Source organism: Phodopus roborovskii, unplaced genomic scaffold, assembly GCF_943737965.1.
Source record: "Phodopus roborovskii unplaced genomic scaffold, PHOROB, whole genome shotgun sequence".
Taxonomy (NCBI): Eukaryota; Metazoa; Chordata; class Mammalia; order Rodentia; family Cricetidae; genus Phodopus; species Phodopus roborovskii.
The window spans coordinates 5,897,400-5,918,870 of record NW_026126460.1 but is presented as its reverse complement, the minus strand read 5'-3'; the positions used below and the strand labels follow the sequence as shown (position 1 = coordinate 5,918,870).

Here is a 21,471-nt window from a genome sequence, read left to right as displayed (position 1 = left end):
TTTTGGTGAATAATGTGGCTGTTTTTATGCCCTTGAACAAAGAGTATGCCTAAGGCAGAAAAAAAAAAAAATCTCAAAATAGCCTAGTATTGACTGTTGTGTGGCTATTAGTGTTAACTCAATGAAGATTTATAATGAAAAGGAGCAAGCTAAACAACAACAGCAACAACAAATGCAAAATGTACAATTTGAGGAGACAAGGGACACCAGTAAGTGGAATGGAGCTAAGGAGAGACACGGATTAAGAAATGGAATAAAGGGAGTGGTGACCTCAGGGCAAGAACCTACCCAGCTAAACTTCCAACTTGTGAAAGGATTAAAGAAAAGCTCAGAGCCAGGTGTGGTGGTGCAAGTCTTTAATCCCAGAACTCTAGAGGTAGAGGCTGGTGGATTTCTGAGTTTGAGGCCAGCCTGGTCTACAGAGCAAGTTCCAGGTCAGCCAAGCTTAGGCAGTGAAGGAAACCATCAAAACCAGAAATCTGAATATGTAATTGAATAAAAGGCTACGTTCCTGCCCCAGCAAGCAACAGAACTTGACAGCTTTGGCCATGTGGTTCTGGCTTTAGAGTCAAGGTTAGAAGAAAGGGGTTATGGAATAAAGTTGCTGAAGCCAGGCATGTGTCAAGGGTGTCCCTGCATGAAGACCCAGAGAAGCTGTGAAGCTGTGAAGGTGAAACCTGGATTGCCTTGGAGACCCCAAGATGCTGGAGATGGCAGAGCTGTGGGATACCTGCCAAGGAAAGCTGCTGACAGGGAGTGGAAGCAGCCCAAGAGAAAGATGTGTTTTGCAATCAACAAAACTGAAAGGAGTTGGAGACCTGAAAATCCTTTGATATCACACATGGAGATAATGTGTGGAGTTTGTCCAGATGGTTTCAGTCTTGCTTTGGTCCAGTATTTCCCCACTATGTTCCCTTCCCTACATTTTGGAATGGTGGCTTATATCTTGTGCCATCACACGTTGGAAATATGTGGTATGCTTTTTGATTTTGATTGTATAAGAGATTACAGTTAAGAGACTGCATGAATTTCAGAAGAGACTTTGAACTCTCAAACATTGTTGAGACTGTGATAAGACTATGGGGACTTTTGAAGTTGGACTAAATGCATCTTGCATTATGATATTGCTCCAAGCTTATGGGAGTGCAGGGAGTAGAACGTGGCAGTTTGAATGTAATAATCTCACAGGGAATGGTACTATTAGGAGGTATGGTCTTGTTTGAGGAAGTGTGTCACTGTGGGGGCGGGTTTTGAGGTCTCCTATGCTCAAAAATATGCCCAGTGTGGACAGAGTCTCCTTCTGATCTGAGGATCAAGATGTAGAACTCTCAGCTCCTTCTCCAGCACCTTGTCTGTCTGCACACCATCACGTCCCGCCATGATGATAATGGACTAAACCTCTCAAACTGCAAGCCATCTCAACTAAATGTTTTCCTTTCTAAGAGTTGCTATGGTTATGGTGTCTCTTCATGGTGGCACCTCAAGAAACCCTCATTAAAATAGATTCTCTAAAGTGGATATAATTTGTGATCTCATGTTATCCTCTTTCAAAGAGTGGGGCAAAGAATGTGTTGAGCAAGTAGAGGCTTATCCAGGGAGGATAAGCCAAAGGTTCTGAGAGGGGCAGCTAAGGTTATCTCGGAGACAGGGCCAATCAGAGTTGAGTAACCATGGGCACAACATGGGTAGTGTCTAGTAATATGGGTTTTGAATAGCTAACTAGTCATTGTCTTCTCTGAGATTAGTGGTTGCTTTCCATTATGAACTGGGGTGCAGTTAAATGGCCCAGTGATGCTATGTTTCCAAAACATTTATTGGCAAGATGCAAAGACAGCAGAAGAGTTGCTGCAAACACATGACCTAGCTGCAGGCACTGCAACATAGGATTGCTCTCTCCCGGGGGGCCACCCATGGGAAGGGAACATGACTTCTCAAGTCTCATCTTGTGGTCAAGGAGCCCATGAATACTGAGCAGAGAACCCACAGATACTGTCATCTTTCTTCTCATGAAGTCCTACAAATCTCAATTATCATAAAACATTGTTCTAAAATTCTGCTGACTCTGCCTTTTGGGGGGCTTTGTCTTTGCATGATCTTGATGTATCATGGATAAATAAGAATCTTGAAAATCGAATGGGCAGATGGATGTTTATTAGGGGAGAAATCACTTACACCAGAAACAGATGACTGCCAGCAGGTTCCCATCCCAAGGATGCCTTGGGATGCTCTCTGTGTCCAATCAGGAAGCAAGAGCGTGTGCTGGGGTCAGGGACCCCAGACCTAGTTCCCCCAAGTCATATCCACACCTGTTCCCACACCTCAATGGACACGGTCAGTTCAACAGGTGTGGGTGAGGTGGGTATCTCACTACAATTCCCCTTTTAGTCTAAAGAAAAGATTTAGGCTTGATACAAAGCTATATACAAAGACAGTAAACATCAAGTATGCTCTAAGAAAAGGAAAATTAACAACATACAAACGTAAGACCTACATTGATGGCATTGATTTTAAACGACTCATTGTTAGCCTTTGCTATTCTACACTCCCAAGGTGAAATGTATCTTTATGAAAAACCTACAGGCCATGACAACAAATTACTGACAGAAGTGGTGGGTTTTCTGTGTATAATCCAGCGAGTCTACTTTGCCTGTGTAGGGGTGACACAAAACCTCAGCTCACTTTTTTCTATAACTTGGGGAATAGTTTCAAGAAGATTATAAAGAACAGCTGAATATTCATGAAAATCCTTTTACTTTCTTATTGATGTAATAACGTCTCCACCCATAGATTGTTCTCCTACCCATTGGACAATGCATCCATCTAGGCAGGCATGTGCTAGGCTATAGAACAGGCAGATGGCACAAACAAGGACTTAGGCAGTAGCTTGGAATGAGGAACCCTTAAGGGAAGCTAAACTTAAGCATTGTTTGCCGGTAAGACTTAAGCATCACCGAGGTAGAGCAGGGCAGGTACTGGGGTGCCAGATGGCTTCCAGAAGTAGTGCTTTGAGGTTACATAAGGTTTGTCATGGATTGGGTTTAAGGAAGTACACAGAACTGTAGATCTCTTATCAGTAATTGCTCAACCATCTGTACAGTAGCTATGAGAGCCAAATGAACAAACCCGCCAAACAAGTAAGTACCCAAGCCTCTGGAGTTATCTCCCAACACAATGCTTCCCAACCAGTGGGTCACAAGCCCTCCACAGGGGTCACAGATCAGATATGTTTACTATTCATAACAGTAGCAAAATTACAGTTACGAAGTAGCAATGACAATGATTTTATGGTTGGGGGGCCACCATAGTGTATAAAGGAATTATATTAAAGGGTCATAGCATCAGGAAAGTTGAGAGCCACTGTTTTAAGTGTTATTACCAATAGAGCTTTTGTTACATGCACTTGGAAAATATTTTTTAGTTTTAAGCATTTCTGAAAGATACCTGATTATAAAATGTCCTTGGAAATCCAACTGAGAATTTCATGGGGATGATGGCGATACCTCTCTTCTTCCAAAAGCTCTGTTGATTAAATTCCTCCACAGCCTTTTTCCTGCTGTAGTAGGAAGAATTTTCCATACACGTCTCCCAGCACTTTATCAGGTTCTCTGGGTCAAATTCTTACATATGAACTGTCCTGTCAATTGTTTGTTCAGAAGGTGACCCCTAACAGAGACGAGCAATAGACTATTTCATAGTTAGCATGGCATCCAATGAAGCACCTGAGAAGCAACGGTGCAGGAAGTTGAGAATGGGGTGTTCCTCTATTTAAGGTCTTTGAAACAATTGTTCCTTTTACCTTCTCTGGTGGCAAGTGGCCTTTGGCTGGCACAGCTGACACCCAGGTCTCTGTTACAAATGCCCCTGGGGAAAGCCAAATCCCCAGAATGCTGTGTTGGATGGCAAGTTGGTCTTACAGACATGGAGGTTAGGGATCTTGTAAGCATTTTCTAGTTTGAGCAAGGCATATTCTATCACCTGAAAAAGTGTCCCAAGGTAAAATTCTAAGCACCAGTCAGATTCCTTGTCCTGGAAGGATGAAGACAAGTCCTTCTGAGGTGGATTTCTTAACTCCATCCATTCTTGGCATAGCCAGAAATCACTGTCACACTCATTCCCTGGCCACCACCGTATAGGGCTGTGCGCTTGACTCTATGGTTTCTTTGCTTGTTTTTAACTACTAAATATTAACAAGTTTTATTTATTTATTTTTTTCCTCTCCAAAGAAGGAGGAAGAGATGCTACCCCCAGTTTCAACATACTTCTGGGGTCCTACTTTACAAGGCAGCTGACGTGCCTTTAGACTTGATAGAAAGATTTAGAAAGGGGGGAAAGGCCAATCCAGCCAGTGATGTCCTCATATCCGTGGTTAAAGGATTAGATTGTGACAGGCCTGGAAGACGCCTGTGAGTTTTGGATAACGAAACACTGTAGAAGCTGCTGAGTCTGGACAGCAGCTAGGTGAGGCTGAGGCTCTAAGCTGGGTGTCGGGGGTGGGGTGGGGGGGTGGGGGGCTGGAAGCTTCCCTTGCCATAAAGAGGAGATCTGCCTGAGACAAACTCACAGCCCTGTTCTCCGTGTGTCAGCATGCGCTTCCCTGACAGCCTTCAGCCTGCCCAGAGGAGGACACTGGAAGGAGAGGAATGGAAGACTCGGCTCTCCTCTGGGAACTTCTGGAGATCAACTCAAGACATTCATCAAAGGGTCACGCCTAGGCTCTGGAGCATTGTGGGTGGAAATTGAGCCTCCGGCACTCTCCTGGACAGGGTACCTCAGAGTCAGAGTGTCTTACCATTCCCTGACTCCTCATAGGCAATGAATGGTGGAGATCTGGAAGCATCCTGAATCATCCTTACAGTTTATAGCATGTGCCAAGGAGGGGCAAGTGGACCCAACACAACAGACCATCCATGCTAACACTCTATGACACCAAGCTTACACCAAATGGCTCATTACCAAGACCTGGGACCCCAGGTGTTCTTTCAAGCCATCTACCAGTTCAGAATCATCTGGTGTGCAGCCTCCATTGATGTAAAATTGGATGTCTGCTGCCTTAATTTTCCCACTGTCCACAAAGCCAATCTGTGAAGAGTTAAACATTTGCCCCTGTGAGTTTTGTAATATGAATACGATTTCCTGAGAACTTGAACAGAGCAAGTGGATGATGTGTGAATGCCAAAAGTGTGGGTGGGGGAATTGACCTGCCTAGGGTCAAACTCAGTGTCTGCCATTTGCTTTGGCATACCCATTCTACCTTCCTAAGCCACAGTGCCCCAGGGCATGCCAACAGGGAAAAAGCGGTCACCCACTCAAGGCTTCATGTCTGTCACCACGGCCTGAAAGGCTTGAGTCCAACCTCACAGTGTTTGGTTCAGTAGACTTGGGGCTGGGGATCTCTGTTTCTAGCAAATTCCCAGGTGACACTGCTGCTGTTGATCCAGTAGCCACACTCTAATTGCTGACTGGATCCACAGGGGGTTCACACCTGCAGTCCCAGCATTCAAGTGATACAGAAGTGAGAGAGAGAGGGAGAGAGAGAGAGACTTGGTCCTCATCACTTTCTGGCAGCATCTACTGGAACACCAAATGGCTCTGCTCCCTTCTTGCATAGTTTTCCAGCAATTTGAGTTTTGTTTTGCATGGGTACATTGAAGAAAAGGGGTCATTCCAAGATAAATTTTGGGCTTAGCAAAAGCAGCAGGGTGAGCCAGCTTCTGGTGAACTGGTTGACCATTGCCTGCTTTGCAAAAGGTCTTTACATTGTTACACAATTTACAACTTTAGCAAGCAATTTGTGCATTATCAAAACCTCTTATCTGCAGTTGTTTCAAAGACCCATTTGCCTAAGCAATTCTCAGCCAGGAGACCTCCTGGTTTGCCAAGTTCTCACATGGTTGAGTTTTGCAAAGCCTCTGGAATCCTTAGGAAACTCTCAGATAAGAACTATTGACTTTAAACAAGAGATAGCTCAAAGCCAGGTGCTATCACTCTGGGATTCAGGCCAGATGCAATGGCTCTGTGGGATCTCTCGATACACTGTGTAGCTGAGCAGAGATTTTTGAAGATCTGGAGCTGCAAGCCTCAGGCTCTTGAAGAGGCATGCCTGTGGTTGGCTTTGCTATCCACTTACCTTGTATTTCCCTAATAGTGGGTGACGCCCTCTAGTTATCAACATATCATCCCCACACTCTGGAACAAAATGGATTGGGCAGCCAGCCCTAGGGAGAAAGAAACAGAAACACAGTTCCAACAGATTGGAGATTTGAGTTCAGGTTTGTAGAATGCCAGCAACAACTGTTGTTGCATCTACAAAAGGGGAAAGAGTAGGCATGCAGCTGCTCCCAGGAGGGAGGGTGCTGAGTTTCATGCTGCCTCCCGATGGATGGTGTGATGGGAAGCTGCCCATGGGCTATGGAAGTTCTTTTGCAGGACCTCTCTTTGAAGACACAGTCCAGCATGCCTGTGGCTGCTATGGACCCGACTCCAAAGTTTTAGAAAAGGTCAACAGCTGTGAATTAGATTGCCCCCTCAGAGTAGTTTAGGAAGTTAAAACCCTCTGAAGATGGGGACTTGTGTGAATCCTTTATTATTCCCTCTTGTAGCCACACTCTATTTATGTTGGTGATGTCTCTATCTAGTTCAGTGGTTCTCAACCTTCCTATTGCTGAGACCCTTTAAATCAGTTCCTCATGTTGTGATGACATATCATTATTTTCCATATCATAAGATTACTTTTGTTGCTACTTCATAACTGTAATTTATACTGTGATGGATCATAATGTAATTTATCTGATATACAGGACATCTGATATGCAACCCTTAAGAAAGGGTCATTTGACCCCCAAAGGGGTTGTGACACACACGGGTTGAGAACCTCTGGTCTAGTTAATATGCAAGTCCAGTTATATATTTTAATTCCTTGCAGTCTTCATTCAAATACCAATTCATGTTAAATCAGGCCATTTGTTCTTCTCCTACAACATGTCTAATTCTCCTCTTTTAATAAGTGTTCCTTTGGCTAAGCCTTAATTTTGTTGTACCCAGATGATCACAGTTGGAATTTCAGAGTCTTCTCTGGCCATTTCTAACTTCAGTCTACTCAGAGCCAGGCGAGTATCACATGCCACCTTCTCAGAAAACGTCATGGGTGAGGCTGGCGAAATGGCTCAGCGAGAAAAGGCGCTTTAATGTAATTTGGCAACCTGGGTTTGATCCCAGAATCCACATAAGGGAAAGAACAGACTCTAAAGTGGTTCCCTGAGTGTCACATGATAGAGCATTCGTGCCCCACATTTACCTCATGCACACATAATGATAAAATAGCGGTACCAATAAAATAGACGTCCAGTGGCACGCCTCCATCATAACAACCCGCCCTTTTTTCCTTCAATAATTCACTTAAGAATTCCATTTATGAAGCTCTTACCATCATAGTCCACTTAAGTATGGTTGGGATTACTAAAATGGAGCATACGGTTTGTATCTTTGTTATTGTGTCCTTTTGTAGGATCGTGGTGCCAGAGATAATGTATGTGTGTGCGTGTGTGTGTGTGTGTGTGTGTGTGTTGTGAATCCTGGTTACTCTCCCTAGATTCTAGATTATCTGGGAGCACATCAGGTTTCCCTTAGAGATACAAGATTTGTGGTCTGGCCCTTCCATCATTCCATCAGAACTCTTTTCTTGCCTTGTGCTTTAGTAATAGCCATAATATTTATTTTTCATAGATTATCCGTGCACATATGACAGCTTAAAAAATTTAAGCGTTCTGGGAAAAGCAAGTCTCCTGCTGCAGTCCCTGGCCACATAGCTCTTCCAGGAAGCCCGGTTGCCAGCGGTTGGTTTGTTTGTTTGTTTGTTTTTTCCTTCTAAATACACTAAATTTTTAATGCACTAGCAGGTATCCTTTTCCTTAAAGAGTACCCACTCACATGGGTAACATCCAATTATTCACTCCCTGTGTCCTTCCATCACTCTGGGCCTTTGCCTATGCCTTGATGAAAGCTGTAGACAAGCTGAGCTGTGTTTCACTTGCTCTTGAAAACCCAGCAGGAGTGTGAGGCAGAGCCCGCCCCATGCTACTACAGACTCTATTGGAAAGCCAGAAGACAAGCGAGTTCCCTGTGCAGTGGTCTCACGGTGAGGCTACATATACAACCCCTCCGCATAAGTTAGGAGTACCTCCAAGAAAGCCCTAGAAATTGTTGGAACCTGAGGGTAAGAAGCGGGACAGGGAGGGGCCACATCTGGGTGCCTGGCTCACAGATCCACTCACTTTTGTGCTGCGACAGCTGCCAGGGCTGCCAGGAGCCCAGGTTTGCTTTGCTTTCCCTCCGAAGGCTTCACCAACCCTTCTCACAAGGCAGTTGATCCTATTCTTTGGGTTGCCCAAGGTTTGAACTACCATTTCCTGTGAGTATTAGGCCACAGGCCCCCAAGAAGGTGAAACAGAATACACAGGCTTAGCAAAGAAGTTCATTTACTGAAGAGCTTCCTTAGCATTTCTCAGTGCCTACACTAGAAATGTATTTATCTCTTTTGAGTGCCAGTCACAGAAAATGCTATGGATGCCTGCAACGTGCCAGCTGAAAGGATACATTGGCACCACTTTTCAAAATTAATGAATGATAGCTTGCATTACAAACAGCCACACTAAGCTCTTCATTCCCTGGTGTGTAGCAGCCTCTGTAATCCTACCAAGGGTCCCTTAGCACTGAGCACTAATACCTTATATAAATAAGCTGGCAGAAGAGACAGAAACTATGCACTATGTAAAAGGAAATATTACATGATTCCAAGTCAGGCCTGCAGAGCTGATCAGTGGACCAAGAGACATGAAGGTAAATCTGAGCCTGCTATGACTCTCGAAATAGTCTCAAGTGAACCAGAGGGAAGCTGGTAACAACTCAGCCTGTAGCTACATGAGGGTGGATGCAGGGGGACCATGCACCGTGGGTGGAGTTTAAAAACTGGAAACTCCTGCAAAAATGGGTAGAAGAGTGTGGCCACAGCATAGCATGCTACAGCATCCTGGATAGTGAGTGATGTTGCAGGGCTGTGTAACTTGATGATAAAGGAGTTAGTATTTGTATACTCAGGATAAGCTATGCTGTTTCTGAAGGGCCTGAAATCAAAGACGTAATGTCTATAGAGCTGTGCAGACATAAGAAAGGCTAGAAGCTCAGAAACACAGTAGAGCTAGGGCAGAGAGAGCAGATAAGGTCAGCCTTTAGCTGTGAATGAGCCACTTGTGCAAACTCAGCTACGACTCATCTATGTGAGTGTTAAACTTCCCCAGAATGACTGTGCTGTGACTATAAAAGCAAGTATTGTAGGAACACACGGCTATATGTGTGCTTGCACAAGCATGCATATTTAGCACATTTCATTTCCTTCTTATATTTTACCTTGTAAATTTGTATTTTGAAATGTTATCGTCATTTAGCAGAAGGAGGGACTTGAGGGCATAGCAAGGTTCATGGAGAGGGTTAAGAGGCAAATGATGTACATGCGGAGGCAGCGAGGATATCCAGGAAAGGAGAGAGAGGCATGGTTTAGATTCAGGAGCAGCAGTAACTGGTGCCTGTGGCAAAAAGAGTTAACTGAAGTGTAAGTGGGAAGGGCAAGCAACTCTTCTTATAACATGCCTCAGATGGGAGTGACGGAGGGAGCGACCACCACTAGGTGAAGCAGAAATCACTTTTAATTTAATTTTAATTATTTTAAGTGTGTGCGCGCACATGTGAGTGCCAGTGTTGGAAGAGGTGAGAGGTGTAGGATACTCTGGAGCAGGAATTACAAGTGGTTGTGAGCTGCCTGATGTGGGTGCCAGGAATTGAACTTGAGTCTTCTAGAAGAGCAGCATGTGATTTTAAGGCTGAGCCGTCTTTCCAGCCCCCTGATGTAGTTTGGCCTTGAACTCATCACAGCACAGCACAGCTGGGAGGGTTATTTCGAAGAATGGGGCCATAGTCAGGCTCGGTAAAGTGCTTGCTGCAATAGCATGCAGACCAGAGTTCAAACCCCAAAACCATGTGTAATAAAGCCGGGTGATATGGTGTTGAGTTTATCAGGCAGCACCGAGGAAGGAGTGACAGACAGGTGGATCCTTGGTGCTTGCTGGTCAGCTAGCCTGGAATACTTGGGAAATTCCAGGCCAATGAGAGATCATCTCAAAAACAAGGCCCCTGAGAACAACACCTGAGGTTGACCTCTGGCCTCCATTTTATATTTGCACACATGCAGGTCCACCTACATGAGTCTGCCTTCGCACACACACACACACACACCCCAACAGAGGGCAGACTTGTCTTTATGTACTGATTTGAACAGGTAGCAAATAATTAGGAATTAACATTATAGAACATGCAGAGACAAATGTGGGGAGGCTATGGGCGAAAAGTGAAGCTGTAAAGCTTCTGTCTGGAGAGGAGAGAAGGCTCCTCACCACACACTAGAGACGGGAGGGGCTGCAGGAAGATGAAGACTAGGAACAGCTATAGCTTAGAGCCTCGGTTTATTTTCTAATGAGACAGGAGGCAGTTATCATTTGAGAAGAAGGGGGTGGTAGACGTTTACAGAAGACTAGAAGGAACTGGTAAAAATTGGGGCTCCATTTTGCCTCTGACTTGATATTCAACTTTGGTCTAATTGATATCTTCTGCCTTGGTTTCATAGCTGTAAGTCAGACAAATGACACCAAAATGAAACCTACCTGTGTAAATGCTGCACCCTGGCTTGACACACATATGTCCATCTCTTTATCCTCTGAGTCTCCATGTAAAAATGTTCCTGGCCTCTGAAGTGTGCTTCCCCTTTTAGACAGAGCAAACACACATGGCCTTAGAGACACATCACTTAAGAACATCTGAAGTGAAGTACTGCTAAATGCTATGATTTTCTTTTAGGTCATGGGAATAGCATTTGGTTTCCTGTCTTGATTTAAAAAATAAAATAATTTTGACAAAGTTTCCATAATTAGCTGTCATCATGTATAATTGACTGATCACACGTAATTTAAAATCTCCTATGCATTTGGCTCCGTTTTCCTACCTACTCATGTCAACATGTTCTTAAGAACTAGAAATTAATTTTAGTTGGCTTGAGCAACAATGGGATACCAAGTAAAAGAGAACGAGATATTCTTACCTAAGGGTAACTTCATTCTGTGATGAGGCTGCCCAGGATAGTTAATGGTTTTACAAAGCATGTAGAAACTTGTACTTGAACACTGACACTTAATCAGCCAGATGCCTTTTCATATGCTTGTTGGAAGTATTCAAGTCACAAACCACATCTCAGTTTCCCAATGAGTTGGAGAAGACTTCACCAGCACCCACAGTGGTAAAGTGCTTGCCTAGCTGGCATGCCTCAGGATGCAGGCTGGAGTCTCAACACTACAAACAGCAGCCCCACCCCCAAAACAATCAGACAAAGTAGAGACCTCAGGTGGAAAGAATAAATGGTGTATGCAAGGAGGGAGGGGAAGAGTGAAGGATAGACTCCCCCCACTCCTCCTTTTACTTACAAATTTCACCTAAATACCAAGCAAGAGTTTTAGGAACCTGTGATCAATCATAGGTATTAGCAAACAAAGCTGAGCGTCAGTGAGATGGCTTAGTGGGTAGAAGTGCTTGCCACCAAGGCTGAAGACTTGAGTTAGACACCAAGGTCCCACATGGTGGAAGGAAAGAGCCCCAACCCCACTACACACACACACACACACACACACACACACACACACACACACACACACACACTAACCCCACACACTAAATGTAGAAAAGATTTTTAGAAAATAAGACTTGCTGGAAAGAGCCCCAACCCCACCACACACACATACACACACACACACACACACACACACATACACACACACACACACACACACACACACACACACACCCCACACACACACTAAATGTAGAAAAGATTTTTAGAAAATAAGACTTGCTGGACTGTGGTGGCACACACCTTTAATCCCAGCACTCAGGAGGCAGAGGCAGGTGGATCTCTGTGAATTTGAGGCCAGCCTGGTTTACAGACAGAGTTCTAGGACAGCCAGGACTGTTACACAGAGGAACCCTGTGTTGAAAACCAAAAACAACAAAAAGGGCTGTTTTGTAGTCAAGAAGGTGGAGGTGTGTAAAGGAGTGGTTAAGAAGACTTTGTGTTCACCATCACTCCACAGACACAGCGGTTAAAAGATCTGGGTTTCCAGGCTGTGTTTACTCTTCTGACTTTTCATTGACTTCCACAGCTAGTGTCCCTGGTGAGCATCCCTGAATCGCTATGTTCATCCAGCCTCACTTCTCTGGGAAACAGGTTTGAAAATATAATGAATGATGAACTCACGACAAGTGGATGATCACTGAAGTTTTTGCTCCTCTCATTCTCTGCCCCATTTGCTCCCTGCCTTTTTGTGACTGTAACTGTTACTGTAGTACTGTTATGTTAAAATAAATTTGGCTCCAGAATGCCTCCATAGTTGCAATACCCCATTTTTTTTTTTTTTTTTTTTTTTTTTTTTGTAGTCTCAGTTAGTCCCAGCAGCTGAGCTTCAGCCAATCAGAAATGGCCAATGACCGGTTTCTGCATCCACTTCTGTCTCCAAATCTTCCTGTCCACCCTGTGGGAGTGCTCGCAACTCCTAAGGCGCCTATAGGAGACTCATTTTTCCTTTAATTAAACTCTTAAATTCTTCTCAAGTTTTTCTTTTCACAGTATCAGTTTTGACTTTCACATCAGGTTTTGACCATTTTACCTGGAGGTCATGCCAAATCTCTATGGAAACAGGTTGAATATGAATTTTTAAATGTATTTTAGGTACTTTTTTGCTCCTTTAAAGACTAGACTGATTTTAAAACTTGATCTTCAATGCCACTCTTTCCTAAGCACATGAACTCTTAACTGCTAAGAATTCCATCTCATCTTTGTGGACAGTGCCCGTCGATGCCTCTTGAATTCCTCCTGAATCTTATCTGTCTGTCTACAAAGATGTCTACCATGTTGTTAATAGTATCACTGCCCTCTCTCCCCTCCTTCCCCCCCCCATAACACATCTTTAATTTCAGTCTTCTTAGATTCTTTGCTGGTCACATCTAGTTAGTGCCTAAATCTTCACTTATATTCTCCTGCCCTACAGTATCAATTATCTTGCACCTGGGACTGTGGGGTGACCTTTGACCTGGCCTCTGATGAACCCATTCTTTCCATTTCAGCCTGAATTTTTCTGCCCGGGGTTCTATATACCACTTTCCTATGCAAAATACCAAATGTTCCCAAGGTCTGTATAGGTAGTATAGTTTTTCATATAGTCCCCCCTCCTAATGAATCAACTCTTTCATATTCTTTTCCAGACTTTTCTCCAAGTCTGATATTCTGGATTGTTCCCCTCATTACTCATTTCACGAGAAGAGCAAAGATTCGTTAAGTTTATCCAAGCCTTGAGCATGCTGGGCAGGTGCTGTCACTGAACTGTGTCCCCTGCCTTGGTGTTTGGGACAGCTTTCAATATGCCACAGCCCAGGCTGACCTCAGATCCATAGAGATCCACCTGCCTCAGCACCCAGAGTGCTGGGATACACCAGCAAACATCACTTTATAGAAGCCACAGCATCATTACATTAAAAACTCCTACGATAGAACAGAAGGTACTTAAAATTCACCTTCCAGGGGCTGGGTATGGTGGTCCACACTTTTAATCTCAGCACTATAGAGTCAGAGGCAGGTGGATCTCTGTGGATCTGAAGTCAGCCTGGTCTCTACAAAGTGAGTTCGATGCCAGCCAGAGCTACAAAGTAAGATCCTGCCTCAACCACCTTCCTGCATGCCCCCCCCCCCCCGAAAAAGAGAATTCACCTTCAAGGATTTGATCAACATATTGAAATGCTGACGGAACATTTCCTTGCTCCAGCTTCCTTTCAGATCCGATGAATGATTCATATTGCAGCACGTCCTGTGGAGGTGACAAATGAAGGTGTTATCAGGTCCCTTAGTTTGGTCACCTGCATATCCTGCACACTGAAATCCATGCACGATAATAATGACCCATTGCAAAAATCCCCAGGTCAGCGCGTGTGCTAAACATGGCTTGCTAGGGCCTCAGTGAGTCTGGGCACAGCTTAGAGCCTGTGGAAGACAGTCGGTCATGGTGTACTCCAGCCCCTTATCTAACTGCACATCAATCTGCCCTGAATTCAGGACACAGTGTCCTTTAAACCTCAGAAGAAACCCATTAAGGAGGCTTAATGCTAGATTAGCCTAAACCCTTACACTAGCTTTGGAGTTCACCCCTCCCTCCATTCACAGCCAGATTTGTTGAGGAGTATGACAAATAGCAAGAATGAGACACATGACCCGGGCTCCTTAATTCAGCTAAGGTCCTCTCAAAATCTCACCTGGTTGTATTCTTCGTTCTTTATTTTATGAATGGTTTACTTTCTCTCAAAGCTATATTTAAAACTTCTTCTTCTTCTTTTTTTTTATTAAGCAACACATTTCAAGGTTTGCAAAGTGAGATAGCATCTCCATAGATTGGAGAAGAGGCAGCCCTCCGGCACCTCCATCTGTGTGGGTGTATTCCCAGATATATGCACATGCAAACACACAGAATTCTACATCTCCGCCCCCTCATTATGCACACCTTTGGCTTTCATTTATCAGGACAAGTTAGAGAGCTTTCTGTAGCCATGAATAGAGAATGTACTTATAAAAAAGTACACACAAGTCCAGAGAATTCCAGTGTGTGTGTGTATCTGTGTGTGTATGTGTGTGTGTGTCTGTGTGTGTATCTGTGTGTGTGTGTGTCTGTGTGTCTGCATCTCTTTGTGTGTATGTGTCTCTGTGTGTATTTCTGTGTGTGTGTGTCTCTCTCTGTGCACGTCTGTGTGTGTGTTGTCTGTCTCTGTGTGGGTGTGTGTATCTCTGTGTGTGTTTCTCTGTGTGTGTGTCTGTGTGTGTCTGTGTGTCCGTGTGTGTGTATCTCTTTGTGTGTGTCTCTCTCTGTGTCTGTGTGTGTGTATCTGTCTGAGTATGTATCTCTGTGTGTGTGTATCTGTGTGTGTATCTCTATGTATCTGTGTGTCTGTGTGTGTGTATTTCTCTCTCTCTGTATCTCTCCCTGTATCTCTCTCTCTCTCTCTGTGTGTGTGTGTGTGGGGGGGGTTGGTTGAAAAAGACCTCCTGCATGCTAGGTAAGCACTCTGCCAAGCTTCATTTCCACTACACAGACAAATCCTGGGCTTGTGTTCATGGTTTGATTATTGTTAGCAATGGTGCAGACAATGAGTTTGAACAATCTAAGCCTGGGGAAGATCTGATATTTAGTTTGCTGGTAAAGGATACAGTTGCTTAGAATTTTTATAGATGTTGCTAAATGTTTCTTCATAGAGATTATTGTTGTGTTTCGTATTCATCTCAGGAGGATAAGACAATATATGTTTTCCTACAGCTCACCAGCTCAGTGTTGTCAAACTTTGGTATTTTTGTTGAAAATGACAGTTCATCACAGCTCTTAATTGTCTCTTTTTATTAGTAGCATCACACATTGGCCAGTTGTAATTTCTTCTTGAGGTCTGTCTACTTGTATCTACTTGCTCAGTTTTCCTATTTGTTCTCCCCCCCCCCCCCAATTTCTAGGAAGTATTTATCCAACTAGGGACTATGCTTGTCTCCTATGTTGTGGCTTGAAGGTATTTTTCCAGTTGGTGCTGATCTTCTGTCCCTAGCACGTTTCCCTTTGTGCTGAAGTGCACTTACTTTCCATTGCTAATTTATTAATCTTCTGTCTTATAGAAGTTAGAAGTTGAGCCATACTCAGAAGCATCAAGGTGTCCACCTGTGCCTTCTTCCCCACAGCTTGGATTTTGCTTTTGACTTCTCCACCAGCACCTAACCCTCCTTATCTTGGTCTATTCTGATGCAATGAGCCTGTGAGGTAAAGTTAACAGTTATCCCTATTTTTCACTAGCCCTTGACCTCAAGTGTATGTGACCCCTCTGCGTGGATCTGTGGGCAAATCTTCATGCGTCCTTCGTCAAGGAGCAGAGAATGTCTGTCTGCCAAGCAAAGCAGCCATTCTCATCAATGGGCTCTCCTGGGGAGCCTGCTGCTTCCTTCTCTAGCGGGCCTGCCACAAGATGCAAGAAGGAATTGCTGCACTTTACCTTGCAACCTAGAGAGATGTGAAGAAAAGCAAAAGGAACCTCTCCACACTCAGGGGGAAGGGGCCAATCCCACGTAGGGCAACAGAAAACAGAGATGACACAGAGCCGGGGCAGGTACAACCCAGGCAGATGCTAAGAGAAACAAATTCCACATTTATAAATCTTCAAATCCACCTAAGAGGCAAAGGGATGAACTTTCTGGGATTCAAATTCAAGCTTGGAAATTAGGGAAACCAGACTGGTTTGTTTCAGGTGTCCCCAGGGCTGGAGGTCCCAGGAGGGGTCGGTAGCAGGACTGGGGGGGGGGCTTTCTAGCCCAAATTATGGGATGGAAAGAGGAAGGCAGGAAAAGAAAACAAAAACCGAAAACATGTGTGATGTGTATGTGATATGGCCTGAGTGCATGACAAATGGTACAGGTTAAGGGATTTCCCAAGTACTGCCTAGCAATATCTAATAGTACCCTTTGTGGGCAGCCGCCAGCAGAACGCCATTACAAGATGGCGAACTTCCTCCTTCTTGCACCCTCGGTGCCTTACCTTATTTGGGCATATGCCTGTCTGATGGTAGTACTCCGGTGTGCTTGCTCGTTCCCTAGCCAATCCCGTGGCTCCAATGCTGTGGCGAGGTCCTCTGAGCCTATGAGATTGTGACCCGTTGCCTAGTAGCATATATAAGCAGCTGCTTTTTCCTCCCCGGGGCCCCTCACCTTCAGCTCTCCCTTCAACCAAGAAGTGCTCCAATAAAGTGTGATCTGAGAAGAATCCTCGTGTGGTTGCCGTCTGTCCTGCGGGTCGGGCTGGGCGCGCCACAACCCTTCATACTTTCTACAGAAACCCACTGCCAGCTGGCCCCAAGAGGGAGCAGAGGCTGGGGTTACCTTGAAAGACCTAAAAAGTAATGTTAATGATGGACTAACCTAGAAACCAATATCTGTTCCTTGGAATTTGCTAGCTTCCTCTCACAAGGCCCTGAGATAAGAAGAATTCACACTGCCCCTCCTTTCTTGTGAGTCAACAGGTGGTAAATAGGGTCAAGAGATAACTGTAACTCTGGTTTGCCCAGACAAGATTAATTAGCACACCTGAGGCCCTAAGGTCTGCTGACCCTAATAGCGAGACCATCCGGCCTCCAAGAGTCACGTACTCAATGGACAGAGGGTCCCACCCCCTCCCTAAGCTTGTGGGTTTGCTGTTAAAAACACCTGGGCCCAGGGGAGGGGGCTTCTCTCTAGCCTGCGTGCTGGAGGAGCCCGTTTGCACAAATGTTTCCTGTTCATTAAAGCCTCTTGCGTTTTGCAGCAACTGGACTGGACATTGAGTTCTTGGGATATCAACCGAACCTGGAAGACTCCTCATTCTGAGGGTCTTACAACCTGAACTGTCACGATCAGGGGCCCCACATCTTGATAGACAATCTTCACTTTTTTTTTTTTTTTTTTTTTTTTGTGGCTTGCTTGGCATGAGCATAAGAATCAGCAGCCATGGCATAAACAGCCTGACCCATGCAAATCGCCTGAGGAGGGGCAGAGCAGAGGGCACACTAGAGAGAAAGAAAGATGACTTCCTCTTGTCAACCAGGGAGGAAGAGCAGTCCTGAGGATGGTGGGGGAGCGACCTGTAGCACGGAGCTGCAGGCTGGTGTGAACGGTGCCTCTGCTGCCCCGGGCAATGCGCCTCAGGTAAGTTACCGAAGTATCTAAGCCTGATCGTCTTTGCTTTAAAGAAAGAAAAGTGTGTCAGACTAGCTGGTTCTCATTGCCTCAAGTCAGATACAAAACAAGGCTTAGCACGGATGGGTAGTCTCAGGTCACTGGAGGAGTAAATGTAAAGTCCCAGTGTAATAATGAGGTATACCAGGGGGTAGCCACTGCCACTACCTCATCCTGTGCGTATGGGCTTTCCTCCTCTCTGCCATTGTCACCAGGAACATCTGAGCTGTTATCACATCAACCACACCAGGTGATGCCAAGGCCTTGGAGGCATCAAGGGAACTGGGAAGGAAACAACCATAGTGTGTGTCACTTGGTAGCAGGGGCCTCATCCAAGTGAAGACGGAGATTCTGGGAATCTCCCTGTGATCCACAGGAACCTCACTAGGCAAGTCCACAACGTGGAGGTCTTACCACCAGGCAAACACGGTTGGAGGTGGATAGAGGACACGCATTCCACTGGGCACAGACTAGCTTCACCTTCCAGGGTGAGGCCATGCTTGCTTCCCTAGGCCAGCACTCAGGGGCTGGCACTTTGAGAAACTTGGGCTCCTCTGAAGGTAGACAGTCATAAAAGACAGAGAGAATCACAGTTTGGGGGGTCGCATGAGGCAGGCAAGTTGTTCTTGCCTCATGAAATTCTCAGATAACAATGACAAGTTCTTCGGGTGAAAGTTGCTCATTCAACGGCGTTTCCCCCTTCTGTACTCCCACGCCCACTGTTCCTTTCCTCTTGTGTTTAAAAGATACGTGCTCAGATTGTGTTTTCAGTGTGTTGAGTAGGATTCATTGCTAAGAGGCAACCACATTCCCTAGGTACCCGCTGGGTGTTCCAAGCCTCCCAACTCCACCACTATTGCTTACATGATTCTAGCATGTGGCCTGATGCTGGTTACCATAGCCAGGAAGAGTTCTTCTGCCAAGACAGAATATCATCACAAAATACTGCCTCTCCTGTGGTATGTTTAATGCCAGACTGATTCATGATGCATGATACATGATGGGACGCCCAACTGGGTCTTACAGGGGCTGCTGGGGGGGGTCTATACTCTGTGTTAAAAGAATGGAATGATTAAGCAAGACCAGCCATGGTCAGCAGAACCAACCAGGAAGTGGGTGTCTTTTCCATTCCCCTGAGGCAAACTTTCCAAAGCAGCTCAGTTCGGCTTAACCTGGGTCATCTTCTTTCTCGCTGCTTGTCTGTATGAAGGGACACTAGCCACTAGAGCAGGTGGCTCTGGGCAGGCCCTGCCCTTCTCCCCCTTCCCTCTGTCTTGCTAGATAAGCCGTTCGTTTCCATTTCTGAAGCTAGCCATCAAGGTCTATTCCCCTATGTGACCACTTCCTTCTCCTGAGGCTGACTACAGCAATCAGAGCTCCCTTTGGTTTACCTAATTAGCCCGCCCAATTAAAATTAAACACCCCATCCTAACACAGGGTCCCCCCTTTACTGTTATAAATCACCATTTCCCCATGTGCCATGTCTCCTCCCCATCCAGAGGCAACCCTTTGTCCCTCTGGGACAAATATCCCTGTCCCTTTCCGGAGTCCCCTTCCCCTTCTCCCTTTAACACCATGTCCTTGCCCATTCTAACACAGACACCCCCCCCTTCTCCTCTAACAAGGACATCTGTAGGGTCATTTGCTGCCGTTTTTCTGTTACAGTATGGAAACAGTCACTTTAGCCTTTCTTCCCAGCTTAATAAAAGATCTCTGTGAAATCAGGTGTTTGGATGTGGTTTGTGACTGATCTGAGGTCTGGAAGTTGCCCCTGCTATGCAGGTGTCCCCTTCATGTACACACTAAAGGATGCTCACATGTGGTAAAGATGAGACAAATTGGGACTTGACCTGAACAAAGACTGATTTTGTAACAGCTAGCATTTGGAGTCCTGTTTTCTGAGGAAACGTGTGTGTTTTATAAATAGAATTCAGTGAGAAGCAAGGGTCATCAGCTAGTGGCAGGTTCATGTCTCTAGTGGGTAGGAATTGGAAACAGGAGCTCTAGCAAGCCTTAGGCAGAAATTTCTAAATGTTTAAGTTCTTTGGGTTGTAGCTTCTAACCTTCAAGATGTGGAATTCAAGCTGTGATTTTTAGGTAAAACAATATTTTAAACTTGTAAATGAAGAGACTATATTTGTGTGTGTGTGTGTGTGTGTGTGTACACATGTGTGTTTACCTGTGTGTGTACCTATAAAGGGCAGAACTTGACATCTAGTGTCTTCTCTTAGTATTCTACACTTTGTTTTTGAGGCAGGATCTCTCTCATTTGGCTAGACTGGCTGGCAGCAAGCTTCTGGGACCCACCTATGCAGTTACATGGGACATGCAGGGTTTGTTCCTTTTACTGTAATGCTGATGGGGTGGAGTCTGTGCAATTACATGGGGACATGCAGGGTGTGTTCCATTTACTCTAATGCTAATGGGGTGGAGACTTGCAGTTACGTGGGGACATGCAGGGTTTGATTTTGCTTCCCAGGAGAGAATCAAATTATTTGTTCCCTGTAGGAAAAATAATCTCAAAGGCTACAGGTTTTTCTCTGCAAGATATTTTCTGCGTTTGCATCTAAATCAGTTACATTTCACCATTCTTTGGGATCTCCAAACTCAGTCCCTTTCACTTTTATTCACTGATTTTTTAAAATCAGTTTTTTCATTAATGACTTAAAGAAAAATCTCTGCCATGTGCTTTAGATCTGTGTCAGAATCAAGTTTTGAATATCTTCGGATAGATACACTTTATTTCTCTAATAAGAAACAGAAAACAACGTGTGTGTGTGTGTGTGTGTGTGTGTGTGTGTGTGTGTGTGTGTGCACATGCATGCGCGTGTGCACGCAAACCCTGATGTCTCAGTCCACACTTCCTCCAACCCTGAAGGCCACTCAAGGCTTCTAAAGGCAGCTGTGTAGGTGACAGGGCAGGCACTGATGGATGGGTGTAAAGTTTTATCATGTTTCCTTCTGTAATTTAGGTTTGAATTAAGGTTCACGTGTTGAAAACCTGGTAACCAGCCTGGGGGTTACTGGGAATTAGCACCTTCGGGAGGTAGAGCCTAGCAGAAAGAAATTAAACCACTGGGGCCATGCCCTTGAAGAAAGCATCAGGACCATGGCTCTTCCTCTTCCTCATTGTTTCTTTCTGGCTGCCAGGAGGTAAGTAACTTGGTTCTACAGAACACTGTCCTCCATGATGCTCTGCCTCACCACAGTCTCCCTGAAACTGGAGCCAACCAATCATAGGTACAAGTTCCTGAAACCATGAACCAAACTAGCTTTAGCTCTTTTTAAGCAGACGTGCATCGCAGGTATTTTGTCATAACTAGCACTAGAAAATCAACACATTCCTCAAAAGCAAATCTGTATTATTGGTTAAATATAGAGTGGTCCATGGTGGCACTCATGATCTGGGCCTGGGGTGGGCTTCTTTAATGGAAGCAGGAGGACAGAAGGCTGTGTAAGTAATGCCATTGTTGATGGAGGCAGCAGTCTGAGTTCTATGTGAGTGACTGGGAAGGTCAGGAGGGCTGATCCCCAGCTGGGGTAGGACCTTTTGGGGCTATCCATAGTCCTGTAGGTAACCCTTCGCCCATGCCCCATGA

The 21,471-nt window shown here is 45.0% G+C and overlaps 1 pseudogene; it reads right to left on the bottom strand.

The window, feature by feature from the left end:
• Positions 1–21,471, bottom strand: part of LOC127226529 (aldehyde oxidase 3-like) — an 84,028-nt pseudogene that overhangs the window by 27,219 nt on the left and 35,338 nt on the right.